We start from the raw sequence: 14406 nt of genomic DNA, 5'->3' as shown, positions 1-14406 counted from the left end.
AGGCCTGATTCATGCCCCATGACACCTGCCAGCAGGTCCCCTGACCTGGTTCCCAGGGGAGGACAGGGCAGCCTAAGAGAGCGAGGCTGGGAGGCAGGGCGGGGGCACCACTTGCCAGCGGGGAGAGAGGCCTCCCTGGAAGAGGGACATAAGCCCGGCTCCTGGCACACACAGAGCCTGTGTGCCTGGGAGCCTGACACTCCGTGTTGAAAGAGTTCCTCCACCAACAGATTGCAGCCTGCAGATTACTCAGCAGCAGCGTGCGGGAGCCTGAGGGGAAGCAACAGCCTTCACAAGGAAACCAGCCCACGCCCAGGTTGCACCTTTTACCCGGGGAACTTGCCCAGGGCCAGTTCCTATGCCCGCTGCCAAGACAGCCGGGTTGGCCTGTGCGCGGGGAGGCGGGGCTGGCTGGCAGAGCTTCTGCAGGTCGGGGATTTGTGGCTCATCCCTTCTCCCTTCTCCCTCCACCAAATTCCCCCAAGCATTCCTAGGGTTTCCCCTCCTGAGAGCCCAGGGTGAACCAATGGAGACAAGAACGGAGGTCTCCACATGGAACTCTGCTCGATGTTATGTGGCAGCCTGGATGGGAGGGGAGGTGGGGGGAGAATGGATACATGTCTATTGTTGTTGTTCAGTCACCAGGTCTGTCTGACTCTTCTTGACCTTGTGGACTGCAGCATGACAGGCTTCCCTGTCCCTCACCATCTCCCAGAGTTTGCCCAAGTTCATGTCCATTGAATTGATGATGATACATGTATAGGTATGACTGAATCCTTTTGCTGCCCACCTGAAACTATCACAACACTGTTAATTGGCTCTGTTAACATTGCTAACACAAAATAAAAAGTTTCAAAACAGGAAAGTGAAAGTCGCTCAGTTGTATCTGACTCTGCAACCCCATGGACTATACAGTCCGTGGAATTCTCTAGGCCAGAATACTGGAGAGAGTAGCCTTTCCCTTCTCCAGGGGATCTCCCCAACCCAGGGATCAAACCTAGGTCTCCCGCACTGCAGGTGGATTATTTACCAGTTGGGCTACAAGGGAAGCCCAAGAATACTGGAGTGGGTAGCCTATCCCTTCTCCAGGGGATCTTCCGGACCCAGGAATCAAACCAGGGTCTCCTGCATTGCAGGTGGATTCTTTACCAACTGAGCTACCAGGGAAGCCCTCAAAACAGGAAAGGCGGTCCCAAAGAATGCTTTCCCCAGGGAAGATGACAGCAGATGCTTGCAGCAGCCTTGACTGCCCTTGCCCTCAACCCTCATCTTGCATCATCCACTCCATCTTCCTTGAAGCTCCAGAGTGAACGCTCTAGAAGGCTCATCAGAACCTCTCACTCATCTTCAAGGACAGCATCAAAAGCTCCCTGTTTGCTCCCAGCAGAACTCATTAGCAAGACAGACACCGCTTCATCTGCCGTCAGTCTCCCCAGATTTGTCTCCAAGCCCAATGAAGCCCTGAGGAGCAGGGGGAGCTGTGATCCCATCACCCCCATTCGTGGCACCCTGTGCATAATCTCACAAATCCCATCGCCCCCATGAGTGGCACCCTGTGCATGCACGCTTGGTCTTTTTCTCTAATCTCACAAAGGGTTGTGCCCACACAACTTCCTGGTCCTCTCAGTTACCCCTAAAACCCCTCAAATATAGAGAATTTGGACCCCTAAGTGTCTCATCGCATTTTAGGCTCCAGTTAACACGCACGTGTGCTCACATGTCCAACTCTTTGCGACTCCATAGACTGTAATCCACCAGGCTCTTTTGTCCCTGGGATTCTCCAGGCAAGAATACTGGAGTGGGTTGCCGTTTCTTCCCCCAAGGGATCTTCCTGACCCAGGAATTGAACCTGCATTTCCTGTGTCTTCTGCACTGGCAGGCGGATTCTTCACCGCTGAGCCATCAGGGAAGCCCTTCAGGCTCCAGAGTATAAGACAACTTACAGTTTCCCAAACATACCATGCTGATTTTTAGCGATCAAATAGCAGTGTTTCTGGAGCCAGGCACTGGCAATACCACCAGGAACCACAAGCAGACCCAGTGTTCTCAGATTCCCTAAAAGGGAACACGACGCTGAAAAGCAACTGTACCTTTGCCCAGCTGTTCTCTCTGGCTGGGGTGCCCTTTCTCCTCTGCTTCCTGGCCAGGTCGCCAAGTCCCACTCCTTCTTCAAGAGAGTCTAGGGACTTCCCTGGTGGTCCAATGGCTAAGGTTCTGAGTTCCCAGTGCACGGTTTGATCCCTGGTCAGGGAGCTATTAATAGATCCCACAAGCTACAACCAAGAGTTCGCATGCCACAACTAAAGATCCTGAATACTGCAACCAAGACTGAAGATCCTGCATGCTTGCCATATTAAGACCAGCCGCAGCCAAATAAGGGCTTCCCAGTATGTCGCTAGTAGTAAAGAAACAGCCTGCCAATGCAGGGGATGGTAACAGACACGGTTTGATCCCGGGGTCAGTCTGTGGGGTCGAAAAAGTCAGAAACCCTGAGTCAGTCTGTGGACTCGAAAAAGTCAGACATGCCTTACTGACTCAACACTCAGGCACACACAGCCAAATAAATAAATATTTAAAAAGAAAGGAAAACTCAGCCTAAATGCCGTTCAATGTAGGTCATTCTTAGCCTTTTACCTTCTGGGTTCTCATTCTGTCTTGGTCCAATGTACTGTGTATCTCTCCGTGTTAAGAAGAATGCAACTTCCTTGGTGATAGAACCCACATGACCTCGTCTCTGCCTTCTCATGATACGTGCCCAAAAAATACTGGTGGGTTGACAGAGCACCATATCATAGCTTTTTGGATCGCCTTCAAAATAAAGCCCCGATCTGACCAGCCCACCCCTCCACCCCTCCTGCTAGTGTCCAAGGCCCCCTGGACCTCCCCAGCCACCCCCTCCTGGTGTCTCTGCTTCCGGTCTTGCTCCCTACAGATTCCCCATACGGAGGCCAGTTCAACCCCTTGCAGCATAAATCCCATCACATGGTTCCCAGTTCAAACTCCCCCACAGTCTCGCCCCGGTCACCGCCACGGCCCACAAGACGCCATGTGAACGGGGCCCCAGGTTGTTCAGGCACCTCCCCCTCATGTTGCCCCCAGTTCCTGGACCTTGCGGCAGCCACCCTGACCTGCTTCTGAAACCCCTCAAACCTGCCCCCACCTCCCTGCCTTTGCCCTGCCATCCCCACTGCCCAGACACTTTTCCTCTGACACCCTCACACCCCGCTATTTCCTTTCCCCAGTTCTCTGCAGGCTTCCCTGGCTTCGTATCTCCATCATCCCTCCTCCCTGTCCCCTGCTTCACTGCTATGTTGCTAGCACGTCTCGTCCTCATCGATAGCGCCAGCCTTGTTACATGTGCTCATTGACTTGCTATTGGCTGTTGTCCACATTCTGTGCCCTTGGGGGCCTGAGATTTGCCCCAGGTTATTTGTGCAGCAACACTCTGCTACCTGCGATCACTGGACGCCCTCAGACCCTCCCCCTGGGGGCAGACACTAGGGGGTCTGAGGTGGGTGAGACCAGCTTTTCCTTCTCCCCTGTCCTGAAGCCACGATTATGGAGCAGCAGCAAGGCTGGAGGAGGCCACCCGCAGCTCGCCGCTGACGAAAGGCCTGTTTGTGAGCCCTTTCTCACCTCGCGGGCCCACTTGGGAGAGGGGAGTGTAACCCAGATACCATCGGGCTTTGGCAAAATCACACTCCTCAAACCATTTCCTGGCAGAATATGGGGCAACTTTAAAGGTGAGGACTACACAGATTCACCGCTGTCTACACTGCAGCCAGGGCCATGATCTGGTCACCATCTTCCTCTGCTTGACAGCCTCGAAGAACCCCCGTCCTTTTCTGGGGCTTCCTGGAGCTGACGAGACTTTCCAGATGTGGCTCCTGACTCCACACCCAGCTTTCCACACACTCAGCAACTCTCGCCAGTTCTGACATTCACCCCTTCATACTGTCTACTCCAGTTCTCCTAAGAACTGCGGTTCCCTGAGGCTCCAAGCTCTCTCAAGCCTCTGCGCCTCGGCTTAAGCTGGTCCCACTGCCCGAACCACCCTTTCCTCTGTCTTTAATGAATACGACCCATTCATCTCCCAAGCTTCAGCTCAAAGACCAACTCTATGAAGTGTGTCCTGACACCTCCTCTGAGTGTGCCCCGACCAGGCTCAAATGCTGTCCTGGCTGCCCTCCTGGAGCTCCAGGAGAGCAAGATCAGGCAAGCAAATACAGTGCAACTAACAGTAGGCATCATTGGGACTTCCCTGGTGGTGGAGTGGTAAAGAATCTGCCTCCCAGCACAGGTACGCAGGTTCAATTCCTGGTCGGGGAACTAAGATTCCACATGCCACAGGGCAACTAAGTCCATGCACCACAGCTAAAGAGCCCTCATACCGCAGCAAAGACCCAGCACAGCCAAAAAAACCAGTAGGCATCCCTGGCGACTGCCCCACAGCTAAAGACTGAAATGCTGTGGGTTTTTTATAAGCAGATTCAATTTAGCTCAACAGGCATTTATTGTATAACTGCTTAAGCCAAACACATTCACAAATAACAACTGCATTATAACAGGTCCCTATACTTATTACCTGGATAGCCAAAAATTGACTGCTTTTAAGTTTCAAGGCATTTTTAAAAAATATTCTTAAGCTTCTATCTTCTTAGCCATGTCACTGGAGTCTGACTGTCAGAAGCATTTGATGGAAGGAAAGCTAACAGACTTTTCTGGAGTCAAAGCACAAATGAGCTAATTTACATACTGCTCAAATATAATTAGTGTTGGATGCAGGGTTGTAACGTTAAGCACGTAAGATGATGGAAAGAAATTAAGTGAGAATCCACCTAACGCTATGGTGGACAGTCACTGATGCTTTAAGAAAATGTGGGTTTTCATAACTGAAGAAGACACATGTACCCCAATGTTCATTACAGCACTATTTACAATAGCTAGGTCATGGAAGCAACCTAGATATCCATCCACAGATGAGTGGGTAAGGAAGCTGTGGTACATATACACAATGGGATGTTACTCAGCTATAAAAAGTAATGCATTTGAGTCAATTCTAACCAGGTGAATGAACCTAGAGCCTATTATACAGAGTTAAGTTAGTCAGTAAGAAAAAAACAAATATTGTACATTAGTGCATATATATGGAATCTAGAAAGACGGTACTGATGATTCTAAACGTGGGGTGGCAAAGGAAACACAGACATAAAAAACAAACTTTTGGACATGGTAGGGGAAGGAGAGGGTGGGATGATTTGAGAGAACAGCATTGAAACATACACATTATCATATGTAAAAGAGATTGCCAATGGGAGTTTGCTATATGATGCAGGGAACCCAAAGCTGGTGTTCTGTGACCACTTAGAGGGGTGGGAGGGGCAGGGAGATGGGAGAGAAAGAGGGAGGGAACATATGTATACCTACAGCTGTTTCATGCTGATGTATGCAAAAACCATCACAATATTTTAAAATAATTATCCTACAATTAAACTTTTTTAAAAGGTGGGTTTTGACTGAGCTTACAGTGCACATTGAAGAGAACATATGTTTATGGCTACCAACCTTCCAAGTAGAACCAAAACCCAAGGAGGGGAGTGACTTCCTCTGTGTTGTTCACTGTACCATCTCCAGTAATAAAAAATAGTGCTGGACGCATGCTAGATGCGCAAGAGATATTTGTTAAACTGTTGTATTCATGAAGACACACTGGAAGCCTGCTTAGGTCAAGTGAAAATCCTCATTTTCCTGCAGGAAATACCTGCAGGCCCTTAGCTACTAGTATCAGAGCCCCGGAAAGGAACCTATCACTCCATCACGAAAACTCCAGTCCTTTCTCTTCTTACAGGATGAGGGCTGGGGAGGGGAAGCGTAGTACCTAACATCACACAGCTCCCCAGCAGCAGAGCTGAGAGGGGAGGGAACCAGTCAGGCTAGGCGTAATCTTCAGCCACTTGTAAGCTTTCTGACTTCTAAATAACCAGCGCAAATTTCTTAACCTTTCTGAGTAGCAGTTTTTTCATCAGTAAAAAGAGGATGGTATGGCTGTCCCAACAAATTTAGGTGGTTACATGAAATAGCTAGTAGAAAGAAGTTTGCAACATAGTATTCAATAGGAGTTCATCAAATCTCAGGAAATACTAAGAGAGGCTCAGAAAAGATAACATGCTGACAATAATAATAGTCACATTTTGTTGAGACTGACAATGTCCCAGGCACAATGGTGGGAGGTTTCACCTGCAGGAGCTGATTTAATCCTTACAACACCCACCGCGGTTGGCACTGATGCTGCTCCACCTGACTGCTGCAGAAACCGAGGCTCAGGGTGGTTTCCTAGCTCACCCCAGATCACAAATGTGGCCTCCCATCGGTCTGACCCTGGACTCTGGGCTCCCAACCGTGATGCCATACAGCTTGAAGAGCATGACCAGTGCGCTCTTGGAGCTCTCTTTAATATCAAAGACTTGAGAAACAGAGAGAATGCAGGACCAGGCTAACTGCATTTCCCCAGTCTGAGAATCGCTAACCCTCTGAAATCTCTGTGGAGATCTTTCAGCTGCATTAATCATATATTCCTGGACCTCCCAGTTTGAAAATAGGGAATACAATTTGCTATCATTTAAGCCCAGCTTTCAGGCTCCCCAGGTGACTCAGTGGTAAAGAATCCACCTGCCAATTCAAGAGACACAAGAGATGCGGGTTCGATCCCTGGGTTGGAATGATTCCCTGAAGGAAGAAATGGCTAACTACTCCATTTTTCTTGCCTGGAAAATTCCATGAACAGAAGAGCCTGGTAGGCTGCAGTCCATGAGGTCACAAGAGTCAGACACGACTTGGCAACTAAACAATTACCCTGGATGGGAAAATTTTCTTCGAAAAGTAAAGTCTCTTTCTCTCTCTCTCTCTCTCTCTCTCTCACACACACACACACACACACATACACACCTATACGCTTATCTCTCTGTCACCTTAATTCGCTAATCTCTGTAGCCCAGTAATTCTCAAAGTATAGTCCGTGGACCTATAGCATCAGCATCATCTGGGAATTCACTGGACACGTGGAATGTCAGACCTACAGAGTCAGGAGCTCGGGTCCCTTTGTTCCAACGAGCCCTCCAGAGGATCTTACACACACTAGAGTCAGCACCGCCAGGTTCGCCGAGGAAAATCAAACCTCTCCATCCTCCCCGCCCCGCTTCTCCGAACCGAGCTGGAGAATAAATCACGGCTCTTCTTGGCCTTTAAATGTCAAGGATCCTGAGCTCGGAGAACGAGGACTCGAAAAGGCCAAACCAAAGCCCTGGTCCGGGAGGGCCGGGCCTCGGGCTCAGCCAGGGCCCACTCCAGAGTCACAGCTTCTCCAGAGGTGCCTCCCTCTCCCTTAGAAGCACAATAGAATCCGCAGTTGGAAGGACAATGGAAAAAAACGGACCTGGGAGGGAAGCAGCCGCGGGCTGCAGGGAGGGGAGGGGCGGCTGAGATGGAGGCCCCCGGGGGCCTGGCGGCCTCGCCGAGTTACCCGTAAACCTCCCTTCCCTCAGCCGCCAAGATGGCCTCGTTCCGAGCCGCTCGCCCACTTCAGTCACATAAAGAGCGATAAAGGAAGACAAGGGCGGAATAACCTCTAAATAAAAGATGAGGTAATTTTGAAGGCACATTAGGGTTTTATGTGTATTATGGCTTGTGGTTTTTTATTCAAACCCGGGGAGGGCCGGCCACTCCACCCCGCGCAGGGCAGTCACCCTCATAAAGCACCACGGCCCAGCCACAAACGGCTCAGAGCTGGGCTGCGCGGCTCCGATGGCTTGGGGAGGGACGGGGGAAAGGCGGAGAAGGCGTTTTTCATCCCCTTCGCCTGAGTGTTATTGCGGCAGGCAGTGCTGCCGCTAGAATAAAATGAAAGCTTTCTGGGCTCTGCCCCTCCTCTCGGATTTGTCTCCCAAAAGGGAGGGTCCTAGGGAACCCTCCGGGGTACCAGAGAGACAAGTCCTGAAGTGACTGGCTGGCTAACGGGGGCCTGGTGCAGCTTGCAAGTTCCAATGAAGGATAAAGAAAGGTACTACTTGACAATTCAGAGAGCACTGCGTTTGTAGAATCAAAATGTCCAAATGCCCAGAGGCCTGGAAGTGGACAAGAAACACCTTTTCCTCGGGGCCAACAAGGTTCCGGGCAGGAAAGCTTGGGAGGGCAAGGCGGATGCCCTGATATAGGGTCGTTCGTGCCTGTATGCATGCTAAGTCACTGCAGTGGTGTCTGACTCTGTGTGACCCCATGGACTGTAGCCTGCCAGGCTCCGCTGTCCATGGGATTCTCCAGGCAAGAACACTGGAGTGAGCTGCTGTGCCGTCCTCCAGGGGATCTTCCGGACCCTGGGATCGAACTCGTGTCCTGCATTGGCAGGAGGGTTCTTTACCACCAGTGCCACCTGGGAAGCCCACAGGGTCATTCACCATTTATTTTCAGGCTCCTCAATACAATTAGGCTATAGCCAGAAGACAGTAGCCCTAAAATTAACTGCAGGCTTCTTTGTTCCCTGTTTGTTCACATATGAAACTGGGACTGGGCCACAAACTCACAGCTTAATCGTCATCTCCATGGTCATCATCAAGGCCAAGGGTGTTCCCCGAGCACTTCTATGTGTCAGCCCAAAACTAAGGGCATTACAGGCATATCTTCAGCATCCCATAGAGTAGAAACTTTACCCCCACTTTACAGATGTAGAAATCAAGGCTTACAGAGGTGCAATAAATCACCCAAGACACAGCAGAAGAGCTAGGACTCAAATCAGGGTCTCCTTGACTCCTAGTATATGCAGCAAATAATTTGAGGATACTAATTCTATGTTAATAATATTAAGGATACTTAACACTAGCAGAATACTTACCAAGTGCCAAGCACTCTTTTAAATTCTGTATGACCTCACTTAAACCTTGTAACAGTGGAATTGAGGTACTACTTGACAGAGAGGCAAATTGAATAGTGGCTTTCTCCCAACAAAAACGCAGAGCATCCCGCCCATGAACCACAGGAGAATGTACACGAGAGTCACATTATGCTCATCACTTTTTACATTAATAATGTGTTTACAGCACCTCCTATATACTAAGTGCCATGGCAGGTGTTTGGATGGGATGGAAGTCCACAAAGATGAATAAGACCTGGTCCCTGCCTTCAGAGCAGCTTCTAATCTAGTGAACGGGAAACAGAGAGATGCCAACAGGGAATGAAAGGGGCAGAGTTTCCACTCCCGTCTTCTGTGAACCTGAGGTCTTCTGTTGACAGTGAGGTCTCCTACACCTGGCCTCCTAGAAGGCTTCATTGGATTTGTTCCCATAGATACATGCAGATACACGCAAGCTTAGAAAGTCCCCAGTGTCAGCCAGCCTAATTCCCTGAGTCAGCGACAGCAAAATACAGACGCTTCCTGAATCTTTTCAAGGACAAGTCAGCCCAGTGTTTTCCAAACCCAGGAGAGGGTATCCAGGTCTCCACCCCCACCCCTAAGATGCAATAACTACTGCTTCAAGGTTGCCTTGGGCTTCCCTGGTGGCTCAGACGCTAAAGAATCTGCCTGCAATGCTGGAGACCGAGGTTCAATCCCTGTGTCGGGAAGATCCCCTGGAGGAGGGCATGGCAACCCACTCCAGTATTCTTGTCTGGAGAATCCCATGGACAGAGGAGTCTGGGGGGCTACAGTCTGTGGGGTCACAAAGAGTTGGACACGCCTGAGCAACTAACCCTTTCCCTTTCCCTCAGAAGACACGAGTTCAATCCCTGATCAGGAAGATCCCACACGCAGTGGAGCAGATGAGCCCGTGTACCACAACTACTGAGCCTGTGCTCTGGAGCCCAGGAACCACAGCTACTGAGTTCATGCCCCCTGGAGCCTGTGCTCCAAAGCGAGAGAAGCCATGGCAACGAGAAGCCCAAGCTCTGCAACCAAGACTAGCTCCTGCTCTCCGCAACTAGAGAAGAGCCCACATAGCGATGAGGACACAGCACAGCCAACAGCAAATAAACAATAAAACCTAAAAAAAAAATAATCGTGCTCCTTTATAGGGTATGAGGAATACCTGAGTTAATACACGGTAAGCTCTTAAAAGCGGGCCTACCATCTGGAGAGTACGCCACAGGCATCGCTCATTGCTATTCAATGTACAAACATCTATTGAGGACCTGCTAGGGTTAGGATGGCTGCTATGCACACGGTCCATACAAAGCACAATGCCACACACGCTCCGGTGTGTGGATGCAGTGTAGGACGCAGCAGTTCTGGAATGAGGAATCTCAGGATCTTCACAGGAGAGAGTCCCAGCATGAAGAGGCCAGAGCTTTCTCAGTGGAGCTCAGTGGTCCATGAGCGCCAGATAGCCTAGGGTCACATCTTGGTTCCTCACCTACCAGCTCTAGACCTTGGGTGACCTAGTTTCCTGTTTCTTCATCCATAAAGGGAGGGATAATGACAGTACTGTCTCCTGGGGTATGTTTCACAGAAATAATCCATGAACAGGATATAGTACAGGACACAGAGCAAATGTTCAAAAATAGGAGCTATTATCATTATATTATTGTTATCTGACCCATCTTTTCCAAGCCAGCTTACATCTCTTACAGGCACCTCTTACAGGCAGCCTTCCAAACTTTCTCCTGTTAAAAGTTTTAATCCCTTCTATCAATCTCCACCCCTCCCTAAGGGAATGTAAGGCTTTTTATTTGACTTAAATTTTTATCTTTCCATGTTGTCCACTCCACAGGACTATGGGCTTCTTTTTTTTTTTTTTTTTTTTTTTAAGATAATTGTCTTTAATTTTCTAAGTTTTCTAAGATTTCACTCATGCAACATAATAAAGGCAGATTAATGATATCACATTAAAAAAAAAGTTCCCCCAACATCTGGGCAGTAGTATATAAATATTTACAGTGAAAAAATAGGCAAGGAAAAAGGCAATCTTCATTATTCAAAACAATTTCTTTCCAAAGCTTATCAGAATCCTGAAAATAAAATACTTCATTAGCTTTTGAGGCATCTGTAATTACACAGTGATTTCAGGGGATGGTTCAAGAAATCTAGGCGTAAGGATTCTTTGTTCTACATCATTCCTGCTCTTAGGACTATGGGCTTCTTGAGAGCAGAGACTTTGTTGATTTGTTACAATATACTCTGCCCAGTTTTTGGCAAGTGTTTTTCAATCACTAAGTCATATCTGACTCTTTGCGACCCATGGACTATAGCCCACCAGGTTCCTCTGTCCACGGGGTTCTACAGACAAGAATACTGGAATGGGTTGCCATTTCCTTCTCCAGGGGATCTTCCCAGACCAGGGATTAAATCTGTGTCTCCTGCATTGGCAGGTGGAGTCTTCACTACTGAGCCCAGGGAAGCCCTACCTCTCCTAGACACAGCCTAATCCAGTCTCTCACTGAATTATTTCTTCATTCATTTATTCAGCAAAACTTATTGGGTATCTGCTGCTTGCCAGAAGGGCTTCCCTGTGGTTCAGTGGTAAAGAGTCTGCCTGCCAATGCAGGAGACAAAGGTTTGATCCCTGGTCTGGGAAGAGCCTCTGGAGAGGGAAATGGCAACTCAGTCCACTACTCTTGCCTGAAAAATACCATGGACAGAGGAGCTTGGAGAGCTACAGTCCATGGGGTCGCAAAGAGTTGGATGCAACTTAGCAACTGAACAACAACAGCAAAGAAGGAGAGGTAGAGTCATGCAGGTCAGAACTGCGATAAGAATAAAGGTTTGCAGACACACAGGACATGTGGGGAAAGGCCCCAAGGCAGATTTTTGTGTTTTGCTTTGAACTGACACTTTGTGCCAGAAACTTGCCTAAGGTCTTTACCTGTATTAAGCCACTTACCTGTCTAAAAAACCTGGGAGCTGATTTCAGTTATCATCCTCATTTTGCAGCTGAGGAAACTGAGAAAGAAAGAATAATTTACCATCGCTGCACAGCCAGCAGGAGACAGAGATGGGGTTTGAACCCAAGCATTTAGGCTATGGGTACCATTCAGGTTGAGTGTCATAAGACACAACAGCCTGTGAAATAGGCTGTTCAACACCCCCCAGAGAGGGTGGCAGCCCCTCACTGCAACTCCAGCTCCCTCCATCTCTGGCCCCCAGGGACGCAGCCCTTCCTGTCTCCACCTCCTTCTCCAGTGACAGAGTCAAGAGCCCTCATCAAAGGTCTCCCTGAAACAAGCCCCATCCAGGGCCAGCTGCTCAGCAGGTAGAGCCCTGCAGCAAATTTAGCAAACCCATCCCAGAGTGGAAAAAATGAGGAAAGCCAGCTTGAGGTTGCCAGACGAGTGAGCATGGCGGGAACACCCTTCGTGCCGGCTGGGTTGAGCTCTGCACAGCCGGTCGCTGGCAGCTCCGGCACTTTTCATTGCGACAGCTGGAATCCTGGAAACGCGGCCTCCGCTCAGGCCAGGGCTTCCCAGGCGGCTCAGGGGTAAAGAAGCTGCCTGCCAATGCAGGAGATGCAAGGGACACAGGTTTGATCCCTGGGTCGGGAAGATCCCCTGGAGGAGGGCATGGCAATCCACTGCAGTATTCTTGCCTGGAAAATCCCATGGACAGAGGAGCTTGGTGGGCTACAGTCTGTGGGGTCACAAAGAGCTGGACATGACTTAGGGACCGAGCACGCTCAGTCCAGACAGAAATTCCTATTCCTTATTTGGTATCTCTCCTTAGCTGTCGCAGACCTGCCTCTGGGTAGGGCAGAGGGATGGAGGGCAGGGCCAGGGCACAGCCACCACGCCTACCTGGGGAGCTCCTGGGAGAAGGGGCATTTCATTCCTTCCCTTGAGCCAGACCTTGCCGGTGGATGTCCCACTCAAGTACCTTCTCTCCATCCAGCCCCAAATCTGTGAGCCCATCTCCAGCCCCTGCCTGTACCCAGTACTCACCCAGGAAACCCATGTTCTCATCAGAGGCTGTCCATTTCCTTGAACCTCAAGCCAATCAGCCAGCCAGCTAATGTGCTGTGAAGATTCCCACCAGCCAGGGCCTCTGCTAGACACTGAGGGCCAGCCCCCAACTTCTGGCCCAACAAGCGTTAAACCAGCGTTCACAAATAATTAATGACTGTGTGATGAGCGTTGCAAGACACCAGACACAAAGGGAGAGTGGAGGGGGAAAGGCATTTGAAAGTGGAGGGCCAGCAGGGAATCATGAGCCGAAAGCTTCTAAGTTCTGGGAGGGACTGGTTTCTATCATTTTATTTTATTTTATTTTTTTAATTAATTTATTTATTTTTTCAGTGGGTTTTGTCATACATTGACATGAATCAACAATATATTTACACAGTTTCTATCATTTTAAAAGGCTTGCCTGGTGGTGTATGTGGACAAAACACCCCCGTGTGACCCACGTGTTGTGGAAGGCAGAGGAGAGAAGGCCTCTGCCCTCCAGGAACATAGCCTTAGATTACTCATTAACCAATATGAAGATGGTCAATGAAAGATACCAGGAGGTTCATGTCCGCTTATCCAGGAGAGTAAGTCAGTACTCACCCAGTGCTTCTGGAAAGGAGCCAGGATGCTTTCGGCTCCAGCAGCCCAGCACTTGGGAACAGAAGCGTCCGGCGCATGATTGACCGATAACTGAATAAGTACATGATTCAGAGGAAAGTGAGGACAGACGGAGAATCTGAATCCAATTAGAGAAAAGGATGGCTCGTGGGTAGGATGACTGTACATCCCAGTTGGCCAGGGACAGTCCCAGCACATACCTGTCGTCCTAATGTCATTATGAATCACAGCCTTTTCGCTCTCAAAGGGTCCCAGGTTACATGATCTAGTAGATGGTCACCCAGTTTAAAGTACACTTTGCAAAGAATGCAGCTTTGTTCTTCTTCTGATAGTAACTGTGGGTGCAAGTAAATGTTACCTACTACAGGTGAGCTGCAAAGAGAGGTCAGCCAATGACGGCTTGTTCCCAGGGCCTGGGGTATGCAGCACAATCTAATCTCCAGCAGTGAACTTTGAAAAACTCTAAGCAGGATGGAGACTTGGGTAAAAACAACCCACAAGAAGAAAAATTCTAAATGGATGGACCCAAGAGTGAAGTCCATTGATGTATCATCAACAATGGACATTATGCCTCACAAAAAGCAAATTGTTCATTTATTTACTTTTCTTGAGCTTCAAGTTTGTGATCTTTAAAATATGAGTGATACTATAGTAGCTGACCCATCTCCTTGCAGAGTTGTTGTGACTATCCAGTGAGTTAGTGCATATGTTTTCTAAAGTTTGTAGTGCTAAACCAGCAAAAGGTGTTAATAGCTATCATTAGTTAGATATCATTATTAAGGCTGAATTCTTCAATTGCATCAGGGCTTCCCCCTGTGGCTCAGCAGTAAAGAATCCACCTGCAGTATAGGAAACGTGGGTCCAGTC

This window comes from Cervus elaphus, chromosome 21 (genome assembly GCF_910594005.1).
Source record: "Cervus elaphus chromosome 21, mCerEla1.1, whole genome shotgun sequence".
NCBI lineage: Eukaryota > Metazoa > Chordata > Mammalia > Artiodactyla > Cervidae > Cervus > Cervus elaphus.
This window is presented reverse-complemented; position numbering follows the sequence as displayed.